Here is a 14,775-nt window from a genome sequence, read left to right on the forward strand (position 1 = left end):
TCAGTAGCCCTTGATGGTGAGATGCAATTTACAAGCGACGACCCGGGGCAGAGAGTAAGTCCGTGTAGCAGTGGCAACGGTGTTTCCGATCAGATCGGTGATCTCTAGCGGTGGGGCGTCGGTGGACGCGACCTTCTGCATCCCAACAAAGCGATCCTTCTTGCTTCATCAGTGCCTTCCATAACTTGATCAACGGTGGAAGAAGAGCGAACACCTTAGAGAAATGAAAAGCAAAATTTCATAAGAGAAGACATAAACATCAAGTGAAACAATTAACGTTGTACAGAGTTACAAACTTACTACTACAACGAGGTAAAGTTCCTTTGTGAGATCTATAGGATTGAAAGCGATATACAATAGCATCATCATCAACCTTTGCAAATATTTCTCGCTCAATATTGCACACCATGGGACAATTCAACCAATCATCACCCATCTTATTCCTCAACTCAGTCTTGATAATACTCATAGCTGAGAAAGTTCTTTCCACTGATGCGGTTGCAACAGGCAAAATCGATGCCAACTCAATAAGACGATATACCAAAGGAAAGACCATGTGTCTATCAGTCCGAACCGTCTTCACAGCAGGACTACCAAGGTCATTACAACTAACAAAACTTGAATCGGCTCTCACATTAGCAATGAAGTTTTCAAGTTGGTTTCTAAGGACAAAATAAATCTCATACATGGAGAAGACATGATCATACATCTCAGCAAGTTGAACAAGTTTATCTTCATCAAAATTAGCAAATGACTTCCTTGGATCAAGCCAAGCAATGCATCTCAACAAATTGAGTAGATCTTTCAGGAAAGCGGTTATTTAAATAAGTAATTATTTGGTCAAGCAGAACATTGAATATTTCATATCTGAAGTGTTGATAGAAAGTTACCATTTGACCACCGCGCCCCCTTGAACTACCCTGAGCGGGTATTCTAGCATCCATGTTAGGCAATATAATGTTATATTTAACACAAAAGTCAGTTGTGTCCTTCAAGACCTGATCCCAACCATTTTCTCTTATATTTTGAAGTTGTCACAATGTGATCCCAATCAAACTCACTGCTAGAACAATGTTTTGATCTTTCCTTTGCAAACATTGTGACAACTGAGGGAGTCCTGGATTAAGGGGTCATCGGACAGCCGGACTATATACATGTGCCGGACTGTTGGGCTATGAGGATACAAGATAGAAGACTTCTCCCCGTGTCCGGAGTGGGACTCTCCTTTGCGTGGAAGGCAAGCTTGGCGACTCGGATATGTAGATTCCTTTCTCTGTAACCGACTTTGTGTAACCCTAGCCCCCTCTGGTGTCTATATAAACCGGAGGGTTTAGTCCGTAGGGTGCTACCTCTCGAGCACTGCGTTGGATTCCCCCGAAGAGGAGAGGATGATGCAGTAAAGTAGCGTAAGTATTTCCCTCAGTTTTTGAGAACCAAGGTATCAATCCAGTAGGAGACCACGCACAAGTCCCTCGTACCTACACAAAATGATAGCTACTCGCAACCAACGCGATTAGGGGTTGTCAATCCCTTCACGGTTACTTACGAGGGTGAGATCTGATAGAGATGATAAATAATATTTTTGGTATTTTTGATAGATAGATGCAAAGTGAAAAGTAAAAGGCAAAGTAAAAACAAAGCAAGTAAATAAAGCAATAGAGATTGATATGATGAGAATAGACCCGGGGGCCATAGGTTTCACTAGTGGCTTCTTTCAAGAGCATAAATATTCTACGGTGGGTGAACAAATTACTGTTGAGCAATTGACAGAATTGAGCATAGTTATGAGCATATCTAGGCAATGATCATGTATATAGGCATCACGTCCAAGACAAGTAGATCGAAACGATTCTGCATCTACTACTATTACTCCACGCATCGACCGCTATCCAGCATGCATCTAGAGTATTAAGTTAAAAATAGAGTAACGCCTTAAGCAAGATGACATGATGTAGAGGGATAAATTCATGCAATATGATGAAAACCCCATCTTGTTATCCTCGATGGCAACAATACAATACGTGCATTGCAACCCTTTCTGTCACTAGGTAAGGACACCGCAAGATCGAACCCAAAGCTAAGCACTTCTCCCATTGCAAGAACTACCGATCTAGTTGGCCAAACCAAACGGATAATTCGAAGAGACTTGCAAAGATAACTCAATCATACATAAAAGAATTCAGAGAAGATTCAAATATTTTCCATAGATAATCTGGATCATAAACCCACAATTCATCGGTCTCAACAAACACACCGCAAAAAGAAGATTACATCGAATAGTTCTCCACAAGAGAGGGGGAGAACATTGTTTTGAGATCCAAAAAGAGAGAAGAAGCCATCTAGCTACTAGCTATGGACCCGAAGGTCTGAAGTAAACTACTCACACTTCATCGGAGGGGCTATGGTGTTGATGTAGAAGCCCTCCGTGGTAGATGCCCCCTCCGACGGAGCTCCGGAACAGGCCCCAAGATGGGATCTCGTGGATACAGAAAGTTACGGCGGTGGAATTAGGTTTTTGGCTCCGTATTTGATCTATCGGGGGTATGTAGGTATATATAGGAGGAAGGAGGACGTCGGTGGAGCAATAGGGGGCCCACGAGGTAGGGGGCGCGCCCAGGGGGGCACCCTCCACCCTCGTGACCGCCTCTTTTGTTCCTTGGAGCAGGGTCCAAGTGCCATGGATCACGTTTGGTGAGAAAATCACGTTCCCGAAGGTTTCATTCCGTTTGGACTCCGTTTGATATTCCGTTTCTTCGAAATACTGAAATAGGCAAAAAAACAGCAATTCTGGGCTGGGCCTCCGGTTAATAGGTTAGTCTCAAAAATAACATAAAAGTGGAAAATAAAGCCCAATATAGTCCAAAACAGTAGGTAAAGTAGCATGAAGCAATCAAAAATTATAGATACGTTGGAGACGTATCAGGCATCCCCAAGCTTAATTCCTTCTCGTCCTCGAGTAGGTAAATGATAAAAAAGATTTTTTGATGCGGAGTGATACTTTGGCATAATTTTAATGTAAATCTTCTTAATTGTGATATGAATATTCATATCCGAAAGATTCAAGACAAAAGTTCATATTGACAAAAAAATAATAATACTTCAAGCATACTAATCAAAGCAATCATGTCTTCTCAAAATAACATGGTAAAAGAAAGTTCATCCCTACAAAATCATATAGTTAGGCTATGCTTCATTTTCGTCACATAAAGATGTTCCCAACTTCTATACCCCCGATGACAAGCCATGCAATTGTTTCATACTTAAATAATCTTAAACTTTTTCAATCTTCACGCAATACATGAGCGTGAGCCATTGATATAGCACTATGGGTGGAATAGAATATGATGATGGGGATTGTGTGGAGAAGACAAAAATGGAGAAAGTCTCACATTGATGAGGATAATCAACGGGCTATGGAGATGCCCATCAATTGATGTCAACATGATGAGTAGGGATTGCCATGCAACGGATGCACTAGAGCTATGAATGCTCAACAAAATAAAACTAGTGGGTGTGCATCCAACTTTCTTGCTCACGAAGACCTAGGACATTTGAGGAAGCCCATCGTAGGAATATACAAGCCAAGTTCTATAATGAAAAATTCCCACTAGTATAAAAAGACAACTTATGAGACTCACTACATGAAGAATAAGGTGCTACTTTGAAGCACAATATATGAGACTCACTACATGAAGAACAAGGTGCTACTTTGAAGCACAAGTGTGAAAAAAATATAGTAGCATTGCCCTTTTTCTTTTCTTTTTTTTCTTTTTCTTTTTTTTGGGCCTTTCTTTTTTTTCTTTTGGCCTTTCTTTTTTTTTCTTTTTTTCTTTGGGCAATGCTCTAATAATGATGATCATCATACTTCTATTGATTACAACACAAGGATTACAACTCGAAACTTAGAACAAGATATGACTCTATATGAATGCCTCCGGCGGTGTACCGGGATGGTGCAATGAATCAAGAGTGACATGTATGAAAAATAATGCAAGGTGGCTTTGCCACAAATACGATGTCAAATACATGATCATGCAATGGCAATATGACAAAATTAATGTATGTCATGATGATGATGAACGGAACGGTGGAAAGTTGCATGGCAACATATCTCGGAATGGCTATGGAAATGCCATAATAGGTAGGTATGGTGGCTGTTTTGAGGAAGATATAAGGAGGTTTATGTGTGATAGAGCGTATCGTATCACGGGGTTTGGATGCACCGGCGAAGTTTTCACCAACTCTCGAGGTGAGAAAGGGCAATGCACGGTACCGAAGAGGCTAGCAAAGGCGGAAAGGTGAGAGTGCGTATAATCCATGGACTCAACATTAGTCAAAAGAACTGATATACTTATTGCAAAAATTTAGAAGTCATCAAAAATCAAGTACTACGTGCATGCTCCTAGGGGGATAGATTGGTAGGAAAAGACCATCGCTCGTCCCCGACCGCCACTCATAAGGATGCACAAGCCAGGTACACTTCATGTTTCAAATTTGTTACACAACTTTAACCATACATGCATGCTACGGGACTTGCAAACTTCAACGCAAGCATTTCTCAAATTCATAATCACTCAACTAGCACGACTTTGATATTATCACCTCCATATCTCAAAACAATTATTAAGCATCAAACTTATCTTAGCATTCAATTCACTCAAAAGAAAGTTTCACATATCTTGAATACCAAGTATATTAACATTAAGCAAACTACCATGCTATTAATGACTCTCAAAATAATCTAAGTGAAGCATGAGAGATCAATAGTTTCTTTAAAACAAATCCACCACCGTGCTCTAAAAGATATAAGTGAAGCACTAGAGCAAAAATTATCACGCTCAAAAGATATAAGTGAAGCACTATGAGCAAAACTATCAAGCTCAAAAGATATAAGTGAAGCACATAGAGTATTCTAACAAATTCCAAATCATGTATGGCTCTCTCCAAAGGTGTGTACATCAAGGATGATTGTGGTAAACTAACAAGCAAAGACACAAATGATACAAGACACTCCAAGCAAAACACATAACATGTGGTGAATAAAAATATAGCTCCAAGTAAAATACCGATGGAAGTGGACGAAACAGGGGATGCCTTCCGGGGCATCCCCAAGCTTTGACTTTTTGGTGTCCTTGGATTATCTTGGGGGTGCCATGGGCAGCCCCAAGCTTAGTCTCTTGCCACTCCTTGTTCCATAATCCATCACAAGAATTCACCCAAAATTTGAAAACTTCACAACACAAAACTCAACAGAAATCTCGTAAGCTCCGTTAGAGAAATAAAACAAAAGACTACTTCAAGGTACTGTAATGAACTCATTATTTATTTATATTGGTGTTAAACCTACTGTATTCCAACTTCTCTATGGATTATAAACTATTTTACTAGCCAGAGATTCATCAAAATATGTAAACAACACACGTAAAACAGAATCTGTCAAAAACAGAACAGTCTGTAGCAATCTGTAACTAACGCAAACTTCTGGAACTCTAAAAATTCTACCAAAATAGTAAGTCCTGGAAATTTTGTTTAGTGAACAGCCGCAAAAAGAATCAACGCAAAAGCATGTTCCTGTGATTTAACAAAATTATATTCGTGCGTGCAAAGTTTCTGTTTTTCAGCAGAATCAAATCAACTATCATTGTAGGTTATCCTATAGGTTCTACTTGGCACAAACACTAATTAAAACATAAAACCACATCCAAACAGAGGCTAGATGGATTATTTATTCCTAAACAGAAGCAAAAACAAAAAACACAAAATAAAATTGGGTTGCCTCCCAACAAGCGCTATCGTTTAACGCCCCTAGCTAGGCATAAAAGCAAGGATAGATCTAGGTATTGCCATCTTTGGTAGGCAATCCATAAGTGGCTCTCATGATAGATTCATATGGTAAGTTTATTTTATTTCTAGGTAAGTGTTCCATGCCCTTCTTTAAGGGAAATTGGAATCTAATATTCCCTTCTTTCATATCAATAATTGCACCGATCGTTCTAAGGAAAGGTCTACCAAGAATAATAGGACATGAAGGATTGCAATCTATATGAAGAACAATAAAATCTATGGGCACGTAATTCCTATTTGCAACAATAAGAACATCATTAATTCTTTCCATAGGCTTTTTAATAGTGGAATCCGCAAGGTGCAAGTTTAGAGAGCAATCATCAAAGTCACGGAAATCTAGCAAATCACACAAAGCTTTGGGAATAGTAGAGACACTAGCACCCAAATCACACAAAGCATGAAACTCATAATCTTTAATTTTAATTTTAATAGTAGGTTCCCACTCATCATAGAGTTTTCTAGGGATAGAAACTTTCAACTCAAGTTTTTCTTCATAAGATTGCATCAAGGCATCAACAATGTGTTCGGTAAAGGCTTTATTTTGACTATAAGCATGAGGAGAATCTAGCACGGATTGCAACAAGGAAATACAACCAATCAAAGAGCAATTTTGATAATTAAATTCCTTGAGATCCAAATTAGTGGGTTTAGCAACATCTAGGTTTTTACTTCTTTCAATCCCACTTTCATCAATTTCATCATCAAGATCTAGAAACTCCGAATTCTTAGAACGCCTTCTAGGTAAAGGAAGATCATATTCAGTTTCATCAAGATTCATATTGCAAAACAAAGATTTAATGGGGGACACGTAAATAAATTTTAGATCTTCATCTTGATTTTCATGGGAATTGGAAGAACACGCATTAATAAAGGCATCTTTGGAAGCACGCATCCTAGCGGTTCTTTCTTTGCACTCATCAATGGAAATTCTAATGGCTTTGAGAGACTCATTGATATCATGCTTAGGAGGAATAGATCTAAGCTTTAAAGAATCAATCTCGAGAGAAATTCTATCAACGTTCCTAGCCAAATCATCAACTTTAAGCAATTTCTCTTCAAGCAAGGCATTAAAATTCTTTTGTGAATTCATAAACTCTTTAACACTACTCTCAAATTCAGAGGGCATCTTATTAAAATTTCCATAAGAGTTGTTGTAGGAATTTCCATAATTATTAGAAGGATTACTAGGATAAGGCCTAGGATTAAAATTCCCTCTATACGCGTTGTTTCCAAAACTATTCCTACCAACAAAATTCACATCCATAGATTCATTAATATTCTCAAGCAAGGTAGACAAAGGCATATCATTGAGATCAAGAGGAGTATTTTTAGGAGCAAACATCTTCATAAGTTCATCCATCTTTTCACTCAAAACATTAATTTCTTCTATAGCATGCACTTTTTTACTAGAAGATCTTTCGGTGTGCCATTTAGAATAATTGGCCATAATATTATCAAGCAATTTTGTAGCATCTCCTAACGTAATTTCCATAAACGTGCCTCCCGCGGCCGAATCTAAAAGATTTCTAGAAGCAAAATTCAATCCGGCATAAAATTTTTGTATGATCATCCATAAATTCAAACCATGAGTAGGGCAATTGCGAAGCATTAATTTCATTCTTTCCCAAGATTGGGCAACATGCTCATGATCAAGTTGTTTAAAATTCATGATATCGTTCCTAAGAGTGATAATCTTAGCGGGAGGAAAACACTTAGAGATAAAAGCATCTTTGCACTTGTTTCAAGAATCAATACTATTTTTAGGCAAAGATGAAAACCAAACTTTAGCACGATCTCTAAGTGAAAACGGAAATAACTTCAATTTGACAATATTGTTATCCGTATCTTTCTTCTTTTGCATATCACACAAATCAACAAAATTGTTTAGATGAGTAGCGGCATCTTCACTAGGAAGGCCGGCGAATTGATCTTTCATAACAAGATTCAACAAAGCGGTATTGATTTCACAAGACTCATCATTATTAAGAGGAGCAATCGGAGTACTAAGGAAATCATTATTATTGGTATTTGAGAAGTCACACAATTTGGTATTATCTTGTGCCATGGCAACAAGTAATCCAACACACAGGCAAACAAAAAGGCAACGGAGAAAAGGCAAACGGGAAAGAGAGGAGGAGATTGGGAAAGAGAGGGCGAATAAAATGGCAAGGGTGAAGTGGGGGAGAGGAAAACGAGTGGCAAATAATGTAATGCGAGAGATAGGGATTGTGATGGGTACTTGGTATGGTTGGCTTGCTTGTGTGAGCCTCCCCGGCAACGGCGCCAGAAATTCTTCTTGCTACCTCTCGAGCACTGCGTTGGATTTCCCCGAAGAGGAGAGGATGATGCAGTAAAGTAGCGTAAGTATTTCCCTCAATTTTTGAGAACCAAGGAATCAATCTAGTAGGAGACCACACACAAGTCCCTCGTACCTACACAAAACGATAGCTACTCGCAACCAACGCGATTAGGGGTTGTCAATCCCTTCACGGTTACTTACGGGGGTGAGATCTGATAGAGATGATAAATAATATTTTTGGTTTTTTTGATAGATAGATGCAAAGTGAAAAGTAAAAGGCAAAGTAAAAACAAAGCAAGTAAATAAAGCGATAGAGATTGATATGATGAGAATAGACCCGGGGGCCATAGGTTTCACTAGTGGCTTCTCTCAAGAGCATAAATATTCTACGGTGGGTGAACAAATTACTCTTGAGCAATTGACAGAATTGAGCATAGTTATGAGCATATCTAGGCAATGATCATGTATATAGGCATCACGTCCAAGACAAGTAGATCGAAACGATTCTGCATCTACTACTATTGCTCCACTCATCGACCGCTATCCAGCATGCATCTAGAGTATTAAGTTAAAAACAGAGTAACACCTTAAGCAAGATGACATGATGTAGAGGGATAAATTCATGCAATATGATAAAAAACCCATCTTGTTATCCTCGATGGCAAAAATACAAAACGTGCCTTGCAACCCTTTCTGTCACTGGGTAAGGACACCGCAAGATCGAACCCAAAGCTAAGCACTTCTCCCATTGCAAGAACTACCAATCTAGTTGGCCAAACCAAACGGATAATTCGAAGAGACTTGCAAAGATAATTCAATCATACATAAAAGAATTCAGAGAAGATTCAAATATTTTCCATAGATAATCTGGATCATAAACCCACAATTCATCGGTCTCAACAAACACACCGCAAAAAGAAGATTACATCGAATAGTTCTCCACAAGAGAGGGGGAGAACATTGTATTGAGATCCAAAAAGAGAGAAGAATCCATCTAGCTACTAGCTATGGACCCGAAGGTATGAAGTAAACTACTCACACTTCATCGGAGGGGCTATGGTGTTGATGTAGAATCCCTCCGTGGTAGATGCCCCCTCCGGCGGAGCTCCAGAACAGGCCCCAAGATGGGATCTTGTGGATACAGAAATTTACGGCGGTGGAATTAGCTTTTTGGCTCCGTATTTGATCTGTCGGGTGTACGTAGGTATATATAGGAGGAAGGAGGACGTCGGTGGAGCAACAGGGGGCCCACGAGGTAGGGGCGCACCCAGGGGCGCCCTCCACCCTCGTGACCGCCTCTTTTGTTCCTTGGAGCAGGGTCCAAGTCTCCTGGATCACGTTCAGTGATAAAATCACGTTCCCGAAGGTTTCATTCCGTTTGGACTCCGCTTGATATTCCGTTTCTTCGAAATACTGAAATAGGCAAAAACAGCAATTCTGGGTTGGGCCTCCGGTTAATAGGTTAGTCCCAAAAATAATATAAAAGTGGAAAATAAAGCCCAATATAGTCCAAAACAGTAGATAAAGTAGCATGGAGCAATCAAAAATTATAGATACATTGGAGACGTATCATAGGGCAAGAACAATCATAATCTCATAGGCTAGACTTCTAGGGTTTAGCCCTTATGATCTCGTGGTAGATCAACTCTTGTAATACTCATATTCATCAAGATCAATCAAGCAGGAAGTAGGGTATTACCTCTATAGAGAGGGCCCGAACCTGGGTAAACATCGTGTCCCCTGCCTCCTGTTACCATCAGTCTTAGACGCACAGTCCGAGACCCCCTACCCGAGATCCGCCGGTTTTGACACCGACATTAGTGCTTTCATTGAGAGTTCCACTATGGCGTCGAAAACAGGCTTGATGGCTCGCCTTGTTATCAAGGTCAACATCACCTCCGGAGGAGCCCTGGCCTCAGGACAAACCCTCTGACTGGGCGGCTTCATTATGACCGCCCGTTCGGCCGCCGCACCGACGATGACTTCTCAGGTCATCGAAAATCGCCTCCGCGTCAATTCAGAATACTCTAAGCAGATGGATCCGACGGAGTTGTCATCTTTAAATGAACTCCTGGATCGCATCGCCGCCCTAGGAGTCGCTACAGACTATAATCGGATTGGGCTTAAATCCGATCAGAGAGAAATAGAATCTCCACCGATCACCCATCAGATAGCGGTGGTGGAGGAGCAGCACAACAACTATTCCTCTACATTGAAGACAAACTATGTTCAGATTTCCGAGCTCATAGAGTCGGACACCCGCCCGCGGGAAGACACGCCCTGTACGCCGAACCTAGAGTCGGTTTGTGGGCCTGAAAAATCGGTTGATATCCCAGTGCCTAAACTGTTAAGTTCGGAAGTTTCTCAAGCTTCGGATCCCAGATTGGGTCAGGGTTCAAATTTAAAGCCACCCACCCACCCAGATACAAGCGATCTTATCCCCATCAGACAGCAGTCCCAGGAAACGGTCCATCACTTTTGGGCCAGATTCCGCCTTGTCAAGGACAGGATCAAAGACTGCCGCGATGAAGACGAAATCTCATTATTCTACAAAAATTGCACGGACGAAGGCATCCTCAATGCCATCAACCGCCGTCACGTATCACACTTCGCTGACTTGGCAACCATAGTACAGAGGTACTGTGCAATGGAAAGCGTCTGGCAAACTCAAGCAGCCTCTTGGGAGCCACCGGTTTCCACTAAACCCCTTGTCTGGACCAAAAGGATGCACCCTCGTCGGTCGCCTGATCCAATAACAAAAGAATTGAAGCCCATTACGGGGCGCGGAACCGTACTGGAGGGATGGCTCGATAGGCCATGCAAAATACACACGACGCCGGATATCGTACCAACCCATAGACTTAGAGCATGTTGGATACTCCGGCAAGTGGCCAAGAGCGGCGAGGATCTCCTCACCAAGAATACCGCAGAGCAACATCCCATGGAAGACAACAACCCTATAGTATTGACAGTCTTCGAGACCTTCACCTAAAAAAATAGGCGCAAAAGGGCACTCCGCGGCCTTGCGGAAGTCTACCAAGTCGCAGCAATATACCCCTGGAACGACGTGGCCATAACTTTCAATGCCAGTGACGAACCAAAATTCGAACAGTTCGGGAACCTGCCGCATTGGTCCTCAGTCCGATTGTGGACGGCTTTCGGCTTACCAAAGTGCTCATGGACGGTGGCAGTGGACTAAACCTCATTTACGAGGAAACTCTCAACAAAATGGAAATAGACAGGAGCCGCATTGAGCAAAGTAGCACGACCTTCCGAGGGATTATTCCCAGTCAGGAGGCGCGATGTGGGGGAAAAATCACACTCAATATGGTATTCGACACGCCGGAGAATTATCGGTCCGAAGAGATAACCTTTCAAGTGGCCCCTTTCAACAGTGGATATCACGCCCTGTTAGGGCGAGATGCATTTGCAAGCTTCCAAGCTATACCCCATTATGGGTACATGAAGCTCAAGATGCCCGGGCCCAATGGAATCACCACTCTTGCCAGTGATCCTGACATAGCACTCCGTGCCGAAAACAAAACCGCCGCCTTGGCCCTCGAGGCATTGTCTGAAGCCCTCGCGGCCGAAGAATTAACTGCATTGCGCTCCACGGTGGATAGGGACGACGTGATACTCAATAAGCGATCCAAATCCACCTCCTTTAAACCAGCAGACGAAATAGTCAAATTCCAGGTTCACCCAGCGGACTCCATGAAGATAGCATCCATCGGGGCACAGCTGGACCCTAAGGTCGACGCCACACTACGGGCGTTCCTACGCGAAAACTGGGACATATTTGCCTGGCACCCTTCTGATATGCCAAGGATCCCATGCAGGCTGGCCGAACACAGCCTAAACATATTGAAGGGATACAAGCCGGTCAAGCAAACATTAAGGCGCTTTTCCGAACCCAAACGACAAGCCATGGGAGAGGAGCTAGCTAAGTTACTCGAGGCCAGATTCATCAAAGAGATAAAACACCCAGACTGGCTAGCAAACCTGGTGATGGTACCAAAGAAGGATAAATCCTGGTGCCTATGTGTCGATTTCAAAGACCTCAACAAGGCTTGCCCTAAGGATCCCTTTCCCCTCCCCCGCATTGATTAGATTATCGATGCTACTATAGGACACGACTCATTGTGTTTCCTCGACGCATACTCCGGATACCATCAAATCAAGATGAAGGAGTCCGATCAAGCCGCAACGGTATTTATCACCCCATACGGGCCTTTCTGCTTCAACACTATGCCTTTCGGTCTCAAAAACATCGGTGCCACCTATCAATGCATGATTCAAACATGTCTGGAGAAACAAGTCAACAAGACAGTTGAAGCATACGTGGATGACGTACTCATCAAAACCAGACACGACGAGTCATTAATAGATGATCTGCATCTCACATTCGACAACCTCTAAACATATGACATCAAGCTCAATACGGAAAAGTGTGTTTTCGGCGTTCCCGCCGGAAAGCTTCTGGGCTTCATCGTTTCCAATAGAGGAATTGAGGCAAACCCAGCTAAAATATGAGCTTTGTCACAGTTGGCTACGCCAACAGACCTCAAACAAGTCCAAAAACTATCTGGATATGTGGCAGCTTTAAGCCGCTTTATCTCCAGACTAGGAGAAAAGGCATTGCCACTCTATCACCTGCTCCGATGCACCGATCACTTCGAGTGGACGGACGAGGCAACGACCGGATTGGAAGAAATAAAGGCTCTTCTAGCAAGCAACCCAATCCTAGCCACGCCAAATGTCGACGAAACCATGTTATTATACATATCGGCCACACACTAAGTCGTGAGTGTGGTGCTCGTCGTCGAACGAGAGGAGGACGGACACAAATCCCCGCTTCAGAAGCCGGTATATTACGTATCCACTGTCCTCACACCATGCAAATCCCGGTACCCACATTACCAAAAAATAGCATACGCGGTCTTCATGGCACCCGGAAGCTACAACACTACTTTCAAGAATGCTCCATAACGGTGGCCTCCGAGGTACCACTCAATGACATATTAAACAACCGCGATGCCACGGGCCGGATTGCCAAGTGGGCCATCGAGCTCCTCCTATTCGACATTACATACAAACCGTGGCGGGCCATTAAATCTCAAGTACTGGCCGACTTCGTCGCCGAATGGACAGAGGCCGAACTTCCTAAAGAGTATGGCACATATTCCAACTGGGTCTTGCACTTCGACGGCTCCAAAATGCTGGCAGGCCTAGAGGCAGGCGTTGTCCTAACATCCCCTACTAGAGAGACTCCAACAATGCAACCGAATACGAAGCCTTATTGCATGGTCTTCGGATGGCCGTATCCATGGGCATACAATGCCTGGAAGTGCGCGGGGATTCAAACCTTGCAATATCTCAAAATAAATGGAGATTTCGATGCCAAAGATCCGAAGATGGTGGCTTACTGTAACGCTGTTCTCAAAATGCCGGCTCGGTTCAAGGGGCTTGAGTTTCACCATGTGGCTCGAGAAAGTAACCAAGCGGCGGATGTCCTTGCTCGCATTGGTGCTAAGCGCGGCCCCGTCCCACCTAACATCTTTTTGGAAAGGATCTTCAAGCCATCCGTGGTGTGGCAAGGGGAGAGCGGCAACACCAATCCGGATCTGACTACACCTACAGAATCCGAACACACACACGTCACCGGGGGCTCAGCCACCGAAGTCACACCATCGGCCCATCTCATCATGGCAGTCATTGCCCCATGAGCCAAACCCTTCTTGGCCTACCTTAATAGGCTAGAACTCCCTAAGGATCAGAATGAGGTGTGCTGCATTGTGCGGCGCTCTAAAGCCTACAAAGTTCACAAGGGAGAACTCTACAAGAAAAGCGCTACCGGAGTACTTCAAAGATGTATCTCTGAGGAAGAAGAGCGGAAGCTCTTGGCTGAAATTCATGCCGGTCTCGGCGGTCACCATGTCGCGGCTTGGGCCCTTGTAAGCAAGGCCTTCCGTTCAGGTTTCTATTGGCCAACGGCTCGAGCAGACGCGCAGGATCTTGTCCAACATTGCATTGAATGCCAGCTTTTCGCCAACCAAAGCCATATGCCACCCACCGCTCTCCAAACAATCTGCATCACTTGGCCTTTTGCGGTCTAGGAGCTTGATATGGTCGGAACCTTTAAAGGAGGAAGCCATAAGAAAAAATATCTGTTGTTCATGGTGGATAAATTCACTAAGTGGATAGAGGCCAAACCAGTTAAAACGGCCGAAGCCGGGCCAGTGATAGATTTTATATCCAGTGTTGTGCACCATTACGGTGTTCCACACAGCATCATCACCGACAAGGGCTCCAATTTCACAGCCGATGAGGTGAAAGCCTGGTGTGCTAATCTGGGCATCAAGCTCGACTACGCCTCCGTCTACCACCCATAAACCAACGGTCAAGTCGAACGAGCCAATGGTCTTATTATGAGCGGCATTAAACCTAGATTAGTGCGGTCTTTGAAAGAATCAGACAAGCACTGGGTGAAGGAACTCGACTCCGTACTCTGGGGGCTACGGACCACGCCCAATCGTTCTACCGGATACACACCTTTTTTATGGTGTACGGCGCAGAGGCTGTGTTACCCTGTGACATTATTCATGACTCACCTCGAGTGCGCATGTATGAAG

Source organism: Triticum dicoccoides, chromosome 5B (assembly GCF_002162155.2).
Source record: "Triticum dicoccoides isolate Atlit2015 ecotype Zavitan chromosome 5B, WEW_v2.0, whole genome shotgun sequence".
Taxonomy (NCBI): domain Eukaryota; kingdom Viridiplantae; phylum Streptophyta; class Magnoliopsida; order Poales; family Poaceae; genus Triticum; species Triticum dicoccoides.